We start from the raw sequence: 12,118 nt of genomic DNA on the forward strand, positions 1-12,118 counted from the left end.
TTTCTGCTAAATTGAATTGGTATTTGTATTCAAGTTAGGCCTACATTTGATCATGCTGTTCGTGCGGATATTTATAATATATAAGTTATAACGTTATACGAACCCAGCAAACACAAAACGTTTTCGACATGATTCGCAAAAGGTTATAAAAAGTTGTCAGAAAACGTTTAAATGTCGGGTTATATAAAGGGTATATTAAGAGTATAAAACGTTTTCATAACCTTAAAAATATTTTTTGATAATCTACTGCTCAGCAAACAAAAATGTTTTCCAGAAAACGTTTAAATGTCGGGTTATATAAAGGATATAAAAACGTTTTAATAACATTCCAAAAACATTCTTGAAAACTTGATACAAAACATTCTAAACAAAATGTTATTTTGGGGTTGAAAAAATATTTTTTGAAAAATGTTTGCCCAAAATATTTTCAATAACGTTTTAAAAATGTTTTCATGACCTTTATATAACCCGACATTTAAATGCTATTAAAAGGTTTTGAAAAAAAAAACATTAGAAGATTTCTGTGTTTGCTGGGTTCAAATATTTTAACATAATGTTATTTAAGTTTTGACACAATATTTGGCAAAAATGTTTGCAAAAAATATCTTATATAGCTTATATTCTTATAATATTATCATTATTTAGTTTTAATTTTTATTATTGTTTTTTTTTTAAATCGTAATCATAAAGAATAAATTAAGTCATGACAACTTGTTGAGCATGTTGAGTGCTGAGCTGAATCCAGATACCTGGCTGAATCACCTCATAAAGTATGAAAGCGCGCCGCCGTAGCTTAAAGCCATATTATAACATTTGCTGAGGAGGACGCCCTCACTGAATTTTTCAAATTCTTTTTTTCACACGATTATATTGTACTTTATTAAACCAATATACCTTGCAAAAATCAAGACTAGGTGGTGTAGTTTTGTCAAAATCCGTGATTTTGAATAAAACGCCGGAATCAGCGTTTTATTATTACGATGGAATTATTACTCGAACGCATACACGATGTTCATAACATCCAGGACGTACACGGCGTGCCGGACGGTGATATACACAACAAAGGGTCGTACCATAACATGACCGAAGGAGTGGTACGTATTGGCGAACTGTGCGCTGGTAGTAAATTCCAATTTTCTTTGCTTTGCCGTAGTTGTTCGGATCAAAAAAAAGAGGAGATATATCTGACAGTAAAAGCTAACATTTTATGGCAAAGAAATGCTAATCTATTTTGTTTGAAAATGTTATAATATGGCTTTAAATGATCTTGATCCTACTTTTATCGATATACATCGATCACTTATCGGATTAAGTATTTGACACAATAGATGAAGTATTTGATTGACAAGGTTACCCCTGCGTCCCCTAGCCGCTTGTCGTTCCCGGTGCCTAGTTTGTTGGTTGATCCACAAAATATTCACCAGAATATGTCTAGGTATCCAAGATCTTTGCCGTGAAAACGAGAGTACAAAAACGATGCGTCCACTGCTAGTCGCATCGCACCAAGAATTGCCGACGGTTGACGATGGAAATTTACTGAATTTAGAGAATGCACGGCGCATACCACCTGACTTGAATAGTCTCAGTGTGGATGTGGACATCACCTCGGGTGAAATCGGGAGGGTATATCAGCAGTGGGAGCATAGCCCTAATTCTAACATTATATATAACCTAAGCCCAAATCCTAACCCTAAATTATATGCCTACAATCCTAACCCAAATTCTAGCACTAATCTTAAATGCCCTAAACCCTAACTTTAATAATTTTGGACTAATGCTGTTCCCCTAAACCAATAAATGTGAATATTTTGTTCCTTACAAACGTTCCTAGCTCTCTATTAAAAGCAGGCCTTAAATTGATGCTTTAAAATGAAAACCTGATTCGGAAATTGCCATGCAAATAAGGTCACGCTTCAAATGAGAAAATATTGAACAGGGTCATTTCACAGAGTGCATGTAGCGATATTGCCTAATGAAAGTCTACATGAATATGACATTGATGGATTTCAACCGAGTTGCAAGCAATCCAGAGTGATAACGTATTAGTACAGGACCAGCCTGTAGAATCCGCGACCAAATCATAGAACAAAAGTTTGAGAGTCATTTTGGGATCTTTGATTGATTCTGAATAAATTTAGCTTGGGCTCACCTCCTGAAACTTCCGGGCATGAGTCAATCAAGGTCACATGGGGGTCAAATTTTCAGAATGCTCCAATTATGTCAAGTAATATATCAAAATACTCGTATGGTCATGAGGATTCCAAAAATGTATAGTTTGTTATGTGTCAGACCTTTCAGGAGGGCGCTATGACGAAAAATGTTCATAGGTCAACAACCTTTTTGTTAACTATGGTCAGAATTCTTTGATGTTGTTATACCAACTCTTCTTTCAAAAATTACTTCTGTTTCCCACCCACTTTTTGGTCCTATACAACTATCGGTGTCCGGTTAGGAACGGATTTAACATCACTCCTTGGCGATAAAATAAATTGTATCAAGCATAATAATTAACAGTTGCATAGTGTTCTTGTTTTTCATTTAAATAAAAAATGAATGCATTTGCTGTACAAATGTTCAGGGTACAATAAAAAGTGCCATCGGTACCTCTTTGGGCATCGATAGCGCTAAAGGACCAAAAAAGATGTTGTGCCTTACCCGTCCGTCTTCAAATCACCATCCCATAATATGACAGAGACTAGACTTGCCTAGTATATCCCAAATGACTAAAACAATATTAGATCTTTACAAACACAACTGATTTTCAAACATTTATTAAACTTATGCATAATTATTAAAATCAATTATATATAAACCAGTCCAGGAGAGTATAGCATAATAATACTCTCCTACCACATGGCTGGATTAATCTCATTGCATCTCCATCTGGTCAGTAGTTTGGCTGGACCATAGACCCTGAAAACAGGGTCTATGGCATGGCTGGACCAGGAAATTATATACACATGTACCCAGCACATGTGCTCTATGTGAGATAACTTCCTGGATTTCAAAAGGCCAATGGCCAATCTGTAAAAGCAGATTTTTTTACATATTCTTTAATATATTGGCCATTGCCTTTCTGATAGAAATAAGATATCTTGATGTGTTTACAGTTTCCCATTAAGATCACCACACACTGTACAGACAAATTCAAAGGTTTTACTTCCCATATTTAGCATTGTTCTAGGACTGATAATTTAAGCTGAATTATAGGTCAGTTGCACCTAGACCATGATCTAGATCTAGATCTGACATTTGCACACACGAATGAAGCAGGTCATTGGCAGCGATTGAATCCACAGTTACACATTGTTTCACCTCTGGTTTGGAAGTGAAGTACATGTGTGTTTTGCTCATTGCTGTATCATGTATATGTTCTAAATGGTGTACATATACATACAAAAGCAGCTTGTTGACATGCTTGCAATGCAGCTCTGTAAAAAGTTCCGACACAACTACCAAACTTTAAGTGAAACAACATGGTGATTGTACCTTAAACACACACCCACATCAGTGCCAGCAGTTACCAACTTTACTATTAATTGTTATGCTGGTCACATTGCAAATCTGAAAGATAAATATTAATGTGAGATCATATAATCAAAATGTTGGACATGAAATAGTTGGCTTAGTAACCTCTTTAGATGTACAAGCCTGACTGGCCAGTATAGAACCCTCACTGGGAAGCTGCTGAATTTACCAAACAGCTTCCAGACCAACTTCCTTCGCAATGTTGTTTCACTTAAAATTTGGTAGTTGTGTCAGTACTTTTTACGCAGCTGCATTGCAAGCATGCCACCAAGCTGCTCTTATACATGTACACCAATTAACATAATACATGGGGTTCTTGATGTTGGATTAGGTAGGGATGTGCTTCAAGGATTCTGTAAAAATACCCCCAACATTGACCAAAATCTGATGAAAAAAATCCTAAAAATAATATTCTAATTTTTTTAAATCATTTATCTTCAAAATTATGATAAATTTACCCTATTCTGGAAAATTCTTGACAATTTTACTATTGGGGGGAAATTTTCAAAAAATTAATGCCTATCTCCAAACCAGCTTTCTGAAAATTGTGATCCAAAGTCTGAAAATGCACCCCAAATCGCCGCACATCCCGTACCCACGCAATAAGAACCCCCCCTCACCTCAATCCTGCCCCTAAGACTCCAGTCTTAGCTTCAAAAAGATTTAATTTTGTGTCTGTATATATAATTTCATTGCACATATTTTCCATAAATACAGTTACCAAGGTTTGTATATTACAAACAAAATTATACAAATATTCTCCTCAAATCAAGAAAATTTACATCTCTAGCCTTAAAAATCAAACTACAAAAACTATCAAGATAATTCAAACTATATATAATTCTGAGTACAAATTAAAATTTTCATATCCCTCTGTTCTGTCTATAACCTCTTAATTTCTTAAGGACAAACAATATGTGACACGATCTGGTCCATGGGGGCCAAAGGCGGCAAATTTGAAACAGAGATAAAGGTAAAAGTATGGAGTAAAAAACAATAAAATACATAAGAAAATAGACATCAAAAAACATCATAACTTTAGAACCAAGTATGCTAGACCTTTGGTGTTTTCAGTAAATGATAGCCTGTTGTATGTATAATGTAATAATTACAGTAACTCAATTTTCAAAAATGCCTCCTTTGGCCCCCCATGGACCAGATCGTGTCACATATATCAAAATCTGCAATTATACCATTATTCCACAACCATTTTGATTAAAGTTTTGCTTCTTACAAAACTGCACAAATTATAAAGGTTCTTAAAATTATAACTACATCTCTGGTTCAACTGACTATATTACATTCCACATTAGTTTGGAGTAACTTGGAATAATCTGTATTTTTGTACAGGTGAACTTTCAATCAAGGGGCTCAGTACTAACCCCATATTGAGCAGCAGTTTTGCATGGTGTGGAGTGATGTATAATACTTTTGTTTCTAAGGCCAAAAAAAAAACATGTTTGTTTCCTGTAGCAGGTCAAAAAAGTCAAATGCGAAATGCGTTTTTTTTTTTTTTTTTTTTTTTTTTTAATTCTTTTTTTTAAATGAAAAAAAAAATACCTTTTTTTTCCAAAATGGAATGGAAATTTACAGTGGGTCTCTCCGACACAAAAAAAAATATCATATTTCTTCATATTCAAGAATATTTATGATCCCCTTCCAACCTGCAGATTAAAAAGTATTTAAAAATGTGTGATGTTTTCTCCAGTAGTTTTTCACTAAGCTTGTTTCTTGTGTGATGTGTAAATGTTTACTCCAGTAGTGTTTTATATTATTATATTGCGATTTTTTTTTTCAAAAGTGAAAAAAAAAAAATTAAAATGGGAAAAAAAGCCGTCAAAAACGAAATGCGCGCGCTACAGGAAACAAACTTGGTTTTTTTTGGCCTAATTTGGCCAATGGTCAAGGTTCAAGGTCCAATCCCCCAATGCTTTGATGTAATATGGAATCTATTATAACTCATCACCCTACATGATGCAAACACACTCATCATCCAAACACCCTGTTCACAATTTACATTAAGAACACAAATGTGATTAATGGAAGCGGCATTCACTAGGATCCACAACATGCTATCAAGGCACAGTTCTTTAACCCCAATACATTTGCACATTCATTGAATGACCTTTGAAAATTTGGGTACAAAAACTCATACTCTGAAACTTGAGGTCAAATTTTGCACTATGATTGCTAAATTGACATTATTGAACTATGCCATTAGGATGAGGCCATTGTGGCCCATGTGATTGTCTCCTCCTTTCCTGTCCATCTAATTTCTTTTGAGTGAATTTATCATAATATGGGGTGAAATATGGAAAATTGGAAACTTATCTGAGTATTGACTTTCCATGGATTTTGGTTAAGTTGAATACGACACTAATAGGTTTACAATGGCATAAGTTCAGAACTTAATTCATATAAATACACACCACAAAATTAAGCTACATTCAAACACTGACACCACAAAATTGAGCTATATTCAAACACTGGCCTTACACTATTTTTCACCCTGATGCGGCAGTGATGTCGACGAGTTGAGGGAGCAGTTTTGAGGTGTCTTTAAGAGCATGTATGAGTATGCTAGCTCTTTGAGCGACCGCTATTAATTTGAAGCTGTGCCCAATGAAATGCCCACTGATGTCACTGCCACATCAGGGTGATAAAGACTCCTTCGTTTGTAATGCAAAAAATAAGAATACATGAGGGTAACTTTTGTGCAATTCAAAATGTACATCTTACACAACCCATACATAATGCAATTATTTATATTTTTACTGAACAAGTGCATGACCCCTATGGTGCACTACCAATTGAATACTTAAAAGGAAGATGGAATCAACTCCATCCCCATAATATTCCCAATATTTATGGAAGAAAGGTCCAACTCTATGATTAAGTGTACTTGGAAGACTATTTTAGAGAGTTATTAAACAAATCTGGTTTGTCAAACAGCTTAAGGGCTGGGGTATGAACGTTTGGACAGTATTTATTTTGGGACATTAGAGCACATCAGACATATCGAATTGCATTCTGAATATTGAAGAATGTCATTCTGATATCAAATAATTTTGATTTTTGAAATTCGCAATTTAATACACATTTTATGGCAAATCATTAAAATTGATATTTTTGATATTTAACAGTACTTGAAGTAAACTTTATAAATCAGATGATTTATACTTAAAGTATGTAGGTGGGATGAAAAGCCGACGATCAATTGAAAATGTTGACCTTTCGTATTGAAGATATGGATTTTTTTTTCCAAAACACCAAAAAAAAAAAAGGTCTTTTGGGAAAAAATCCATATCTTCAATATGAAAGGTCAAAATTTTCAATTGACCGTCGGCTTTTCCTCCCTGCTACATACACTTTAAGAATATATCATTAGATTTATATAATTTACTTTGAGGACTGTTATATATCAAAAATTTGAAAAATATCAAATTTTATAATTTGTCATAAAATTTATATTATATTGTGATTTTTTAAAAATGAAAATTATTTGATATCAGAAAGACATGCTTCGTATTCAGAATGCAATTCGATAGGTCTGAGGTGGTCTCATGTCCCACAAAAAATACTGTCGAAATGCAATAAACGCTCATTTTGGATCCCTTAAAAATAGCTCACATTTGAGAGTTGATTTGAGCTCTTCTTTCACACACAAAGAACTGTGTGCTAGAAATAAAATGCTGGTTCTAATTTATTTGTGTAAAATGGTGGAGTTGGGCCTTTCTTCCACTTATGTACTCAACTGTAAAACACTCAAGAGATGATATCCTCCCCATCCTGTTACATTCTCTGCTTTACGCTAGTGCATGACTCTGAATCATATTAGACAATATCATGCTTCGTATTTCCATTCATTTTGTGAAACAAGAAAGTAAACTGAAGTAGATTCGTTGTTGGGCAGGAAACCCCTCCAATGTGTCATTGGCCCCTGAACATGTTTAAAGCAAAACCTCCTATGTAACCTCTTGGCAGTTTTGTTTTAAACATGTTCAAGGGCAACAAGTACACAGGAGGTTTTTCCTGCCCAACGATGATCTGTATTTCAAGATCCACTTTGCTGGATCAGGTCACCAAGATGCATAGATATATTTCCCATAGGCTGTTCCATTTAGAATCCATACACCCCTGTGGAAGACATGACCTTAATTGTTCATACAGGGGGTGTAGATCTCGGTGGAGCCACCCATTCAGAAAACCCCATTTAAAATCCACTCCATGTGTGGAAGATTAAGGTCATGTCTTCCACAGGGGGTGGATTGATTTCAACTGGAACAGCCAAATATAATAATACCCAATACCCTATAAAAATAATACAAACAATATAACAAATAAGCATGTTTCCTTTGGTATATCAAGTTTTTTTCTTAAATGTAAAACAGCACAAACAGTTGCATGAGTGCAGTATGAACATACACCCATGCATGTTCCTGTACCATATAGTGATAGCACACAAATATTAACTGCCTACCATAAATGTTTTCCTAATGGAAAACCTAGGCTTATTTGCCTTGGGGTCAATTTCATGTACACATAGAGAGCTCCCTCCTCTAAACATCCTAACAAGAATTAAGGGTATGTGCCCTAATTTACTGGTGGGATTTTTATGGGAGGGCACTTTCAGTTGGTGTCTAAAATTATTATTATTTAAAATTGTGTCTAAAGTTATGTCAAGGAGCCCATAGCGCCATTAGGCGAATGTTTACGGTATATTGTGATGGTTGAAGGTGAAAGATGGGTTGTTCCTTGAAATTTTGAAATTGGACAATACATTTTTCACCAATTGATTATGTTTCTACCATAAACACACAGAGACAATTGTTTCTTTTTTGTTTGTTTTAAATCACTAAAACATAAATTATATCATATCATATTTCAAGAATATTTAAGAGTAATATTTTCAACTCAACACAGGATTAATTTTGCTGGGATGTCAATCATATTTCCAATAATTTACGCATAGCTAAAGTGGTGTGTCTTGAGTCGTGGGAAGAAACCGTCTTTTCCCTTCATGTGTGCATGACATACATAATATGTCTGGATAGAGTGCAAAGAACCACAGGGTACTGTGTAAATGTTGTTGGGATAGATAAAATTATATACCTCATCTAAAAGATTCCCGCCATCTGATTGGTTAAAAGCGTGGGCATAGCTTTGACTATGCCCACAAAAGTAATTATTCCCCAGGCATAGTTCTGCGTATGCTTTGTTCCCAGCGTAAAATTACGCACACGTTAATGTTTCGCGTACTACACCAGTGGTTGATGATAAAAATATTGAATGGCAATCAACCAATGAACTATCTAGACTTAATGTATGGGTGATAATAATAAATACCAACATAGATATATATTAGTTGACCTCAATTTTTATCAACAAAAGCAAGGGACTGGTATATCGATATGCTTGAGCGAACTGCATACCACTACACTGTTCAATAGCATTATAGAGGACCTGCATGCTTTTATCGATTGGCTCCAAACAAAGGATTTGAACCGGTGTCCTTCACCGTAATCATGGCGCAGTGCAGTCCATTCAATCAAATGTTGTCATCAAGGGCAACAACCTATTTTAATCGTAGTGTATTTGTTATGTGTGTGAGACGAATTCTTGCTGTAGTTTGCAATCATGCTTTTGTTTAATGCATTTGAGAAGTCATATTTAGGGTATAATACGTCATATGCACAACATCTATTGTGATGTGGCAGGAGTTTTAAAACGTGCGCATATTGCCAGGCAATGACATCAGAAGTCAGCTTATATATAGACCACTTGACATGTGACATCATTGCCCGGCAGTATGTGCACGCATTATGAAACTTTTCATTGTTCTTTGCCCTGCAGTGTGCGTGCGCATCATAGTTTGCTCAGGGCATGTGCATTTTAAATCTCCCACCACATTTCATATAGTACAAGAAAGCCATTGAACGGTGAAGCGGTTCGTTCGAGCATATCGAAAGACCAATCCCTCGCCTTTGTTGATAAACATTGATGTCAAGTGGTCTATAGATAAGAGAACTGTCCACTAAACAATCTTTCACCTTACCTGGTTATAAATATCATTTGAATTAATTAGTATTTCAGATCGTACCCTCAAATAAATAACTTGGTTAAACTTAATATTGTTTAAAATACATTTCCCATTCTGTAATAATAAATATTCAGTGTAGTTTACCAGCAATTTCCAATAAATATTCACTGTAATTTACCAGTAAATTTGAAGTACACTTTAATTTGAGAATGTTGATATTTGAATAGCACTTACCAACAGTCACACTTTATTATGTTTTCACATAAGGAAAAATTACTACCAATTTAATTACTATTTATATTGCAGTATTGTGAATTTAAATTCACAATACTGCATTTTTTTTACATTTACGTAAAATGTGTGAACAAGGTTTTTGGAATTGATATGTTTTGAAATATTTTGGCATTAAATCTTTCCAAGCTAACAGTGATTTGATACTCCCATGCTGCAAAAATCCCACCTAATAACAGGAATGTTCTTGACCCTTTTAGATATCAATTCATCCCCAGTTAAGTATTTCACTTATATTTCTTTCATTTGTTTGTATATGATTGTTCTTTGTACTTATCGCCTTAGTTTCTTGGTTTTAGGCACTTTCAAGTTTGATTGGTTGACTGACTTGTGCAAGGTTATGCAAACATGGCTGTATTTGTACAACAACATAATCTGATTTTTGTGTAAAGCACTAATTTGTGTATGGGTCATGATTGGTAAACAGCCAATTGATTGACATTAAGGCCAACCAGTCTGTGTTTCCTTTGGCCAAAAACCTTAATATAAGTGCTATACATTTTCCCCTGATGATCCCGAAAAAATCCCTCAAAACATGAAAAAGAGTGCGCAAAAATGCAAATTTTAACACCTACAGTGTATACACATGGGAAGCTGAGACAAAAATTTGGGGCCTAATATGTAGCACAAACATGAATACCTTAAACACATCATGCTCATGGTGAATACCTCAAATAAAGATTCACACACCCAGATGACCTCAATCTTCCACACAGGGAGTGTGAATTTCAATTGGTGTTACCTATAAAATGGGACACTCCATTTGAAATCTACACCCCCTGTGTGAGAGATTAAGGCCATGCCATATCTTCAGGGGTGAATGGATTTCAACTAGAATAGCCCAATGCCTGTAGGTAAGATACTTGCAGCATTACAATTGCAATCCTACAAACCATAATTAATATGATTACACCAAACTTACATCCCTATATATTTGTGCTATTGGGGAACTTTTAAGTCCACACAATCAGTGAGCTTGACTCCAGGCTGTAAACTTTTTTGAATTGCTTGTGTGAGATCTTGGTGAATAGAGGCATACCGGGACAGAATCCCAACTAAAATTTTTAATTGCTGACCTGATTTTTTTTGCCATGGCGCTCAAGAATCTAAAACGTGGAGTGAGTAGGTATAGGTACTTCTTGGCATGAGGGCACGAGATAGAGCCCAAATGCTGGAAATGTGTGAGATTTATGCCGAATATGTGAGAGTTGACAGCCCTGCTTGCGCTAAAATAACATAATTATTATTCTTATCAGGCTCATAAATTGTGAAAATGTGTACATGCCCATATGATACTGTCTTTCTATAATAATTTGTATACAAATTGATGTACTGAGGTAGGTCAAATCGAGTAAGTTTTCCTTGTATCGCCTGTTAAAAATAACAATAAAAACACCGAATAGCTTAATTTCTGATTATACAATAGTGTACACAGATTTCTGTATAAGTGGTCATCTTAGCGAGGGCTTTATCTTCGCGAATAGAGATAAGATCGCAAAATTAAACAACACGCAATGAACTTTTGTCACATTGTAAAGGGCTCGGTCACCAACCTTTGCATAGTATTTTTTGTGGGACCTGAGAGTACAATCAGCCCTCGAATTAACCCATGGGTGCCCATCCCCACTGCGGTAATGCCCTCAAAATATGTCCTTTACCCAAGGCAGTCACTTGCCGTGCCCTCTAATGAAGTTGCCGTCGGTGCCCCAGCCCTGCCCCTTCATTATAAAATCATCTATCTATGTTCGTGTGTGGTTTCTTCACTTTTGAGAAATTGCCTTGGTGCCCTTCTCTAATTTTCAACAGTTGCCATGATGCCCTCTTGAAATATTACAAACTGCCGTGCTGCCTTGCCTTTTCAGTGAAAATCCAAGGCAATTTTCAACTTACCCTAAAAAAGTTGCTGTGCCCCTTCAGATCCTTAATTCGAGGGCTGGAGTACATCAGACACACCAAATTGTATTCTGAATATGAGGAATATCCTTCTGATATCAAATAATTTTGATTTTTTGAAATTCAATGAAAATATGTACCTTTTTTTATTGAAGATCATGAAGTTCCCAAAAGACCTTAATGTTTAGGTCTTTTCATATGATGACTGGCTTTTCCTCCCAGTTATATACATTTGAATACATATTATTACATTTAAAAGTTTACTTCGAAGACTGTCAAATATCAATTTCTAATGATTTGGCATAAAAGTTAAGTTGTATATCACAAATTTAAAAAAAAATTAAATTATTTGATATCAGGATATTC

Source organism: Amphiura filiformis, chromosome 4 (assembly GCF_039555335.1).
Source record: "Amphiura filiformis chromosome 4, Afil_fr2py, whole genome shotgun sequence".
Lineage (NCBI taxonomy): Eukaryota > Metazoa > Echinodermata > Ophiuroidea > Amphilepidida > Amphiuridae > Amphiura > Amphiura filiformis.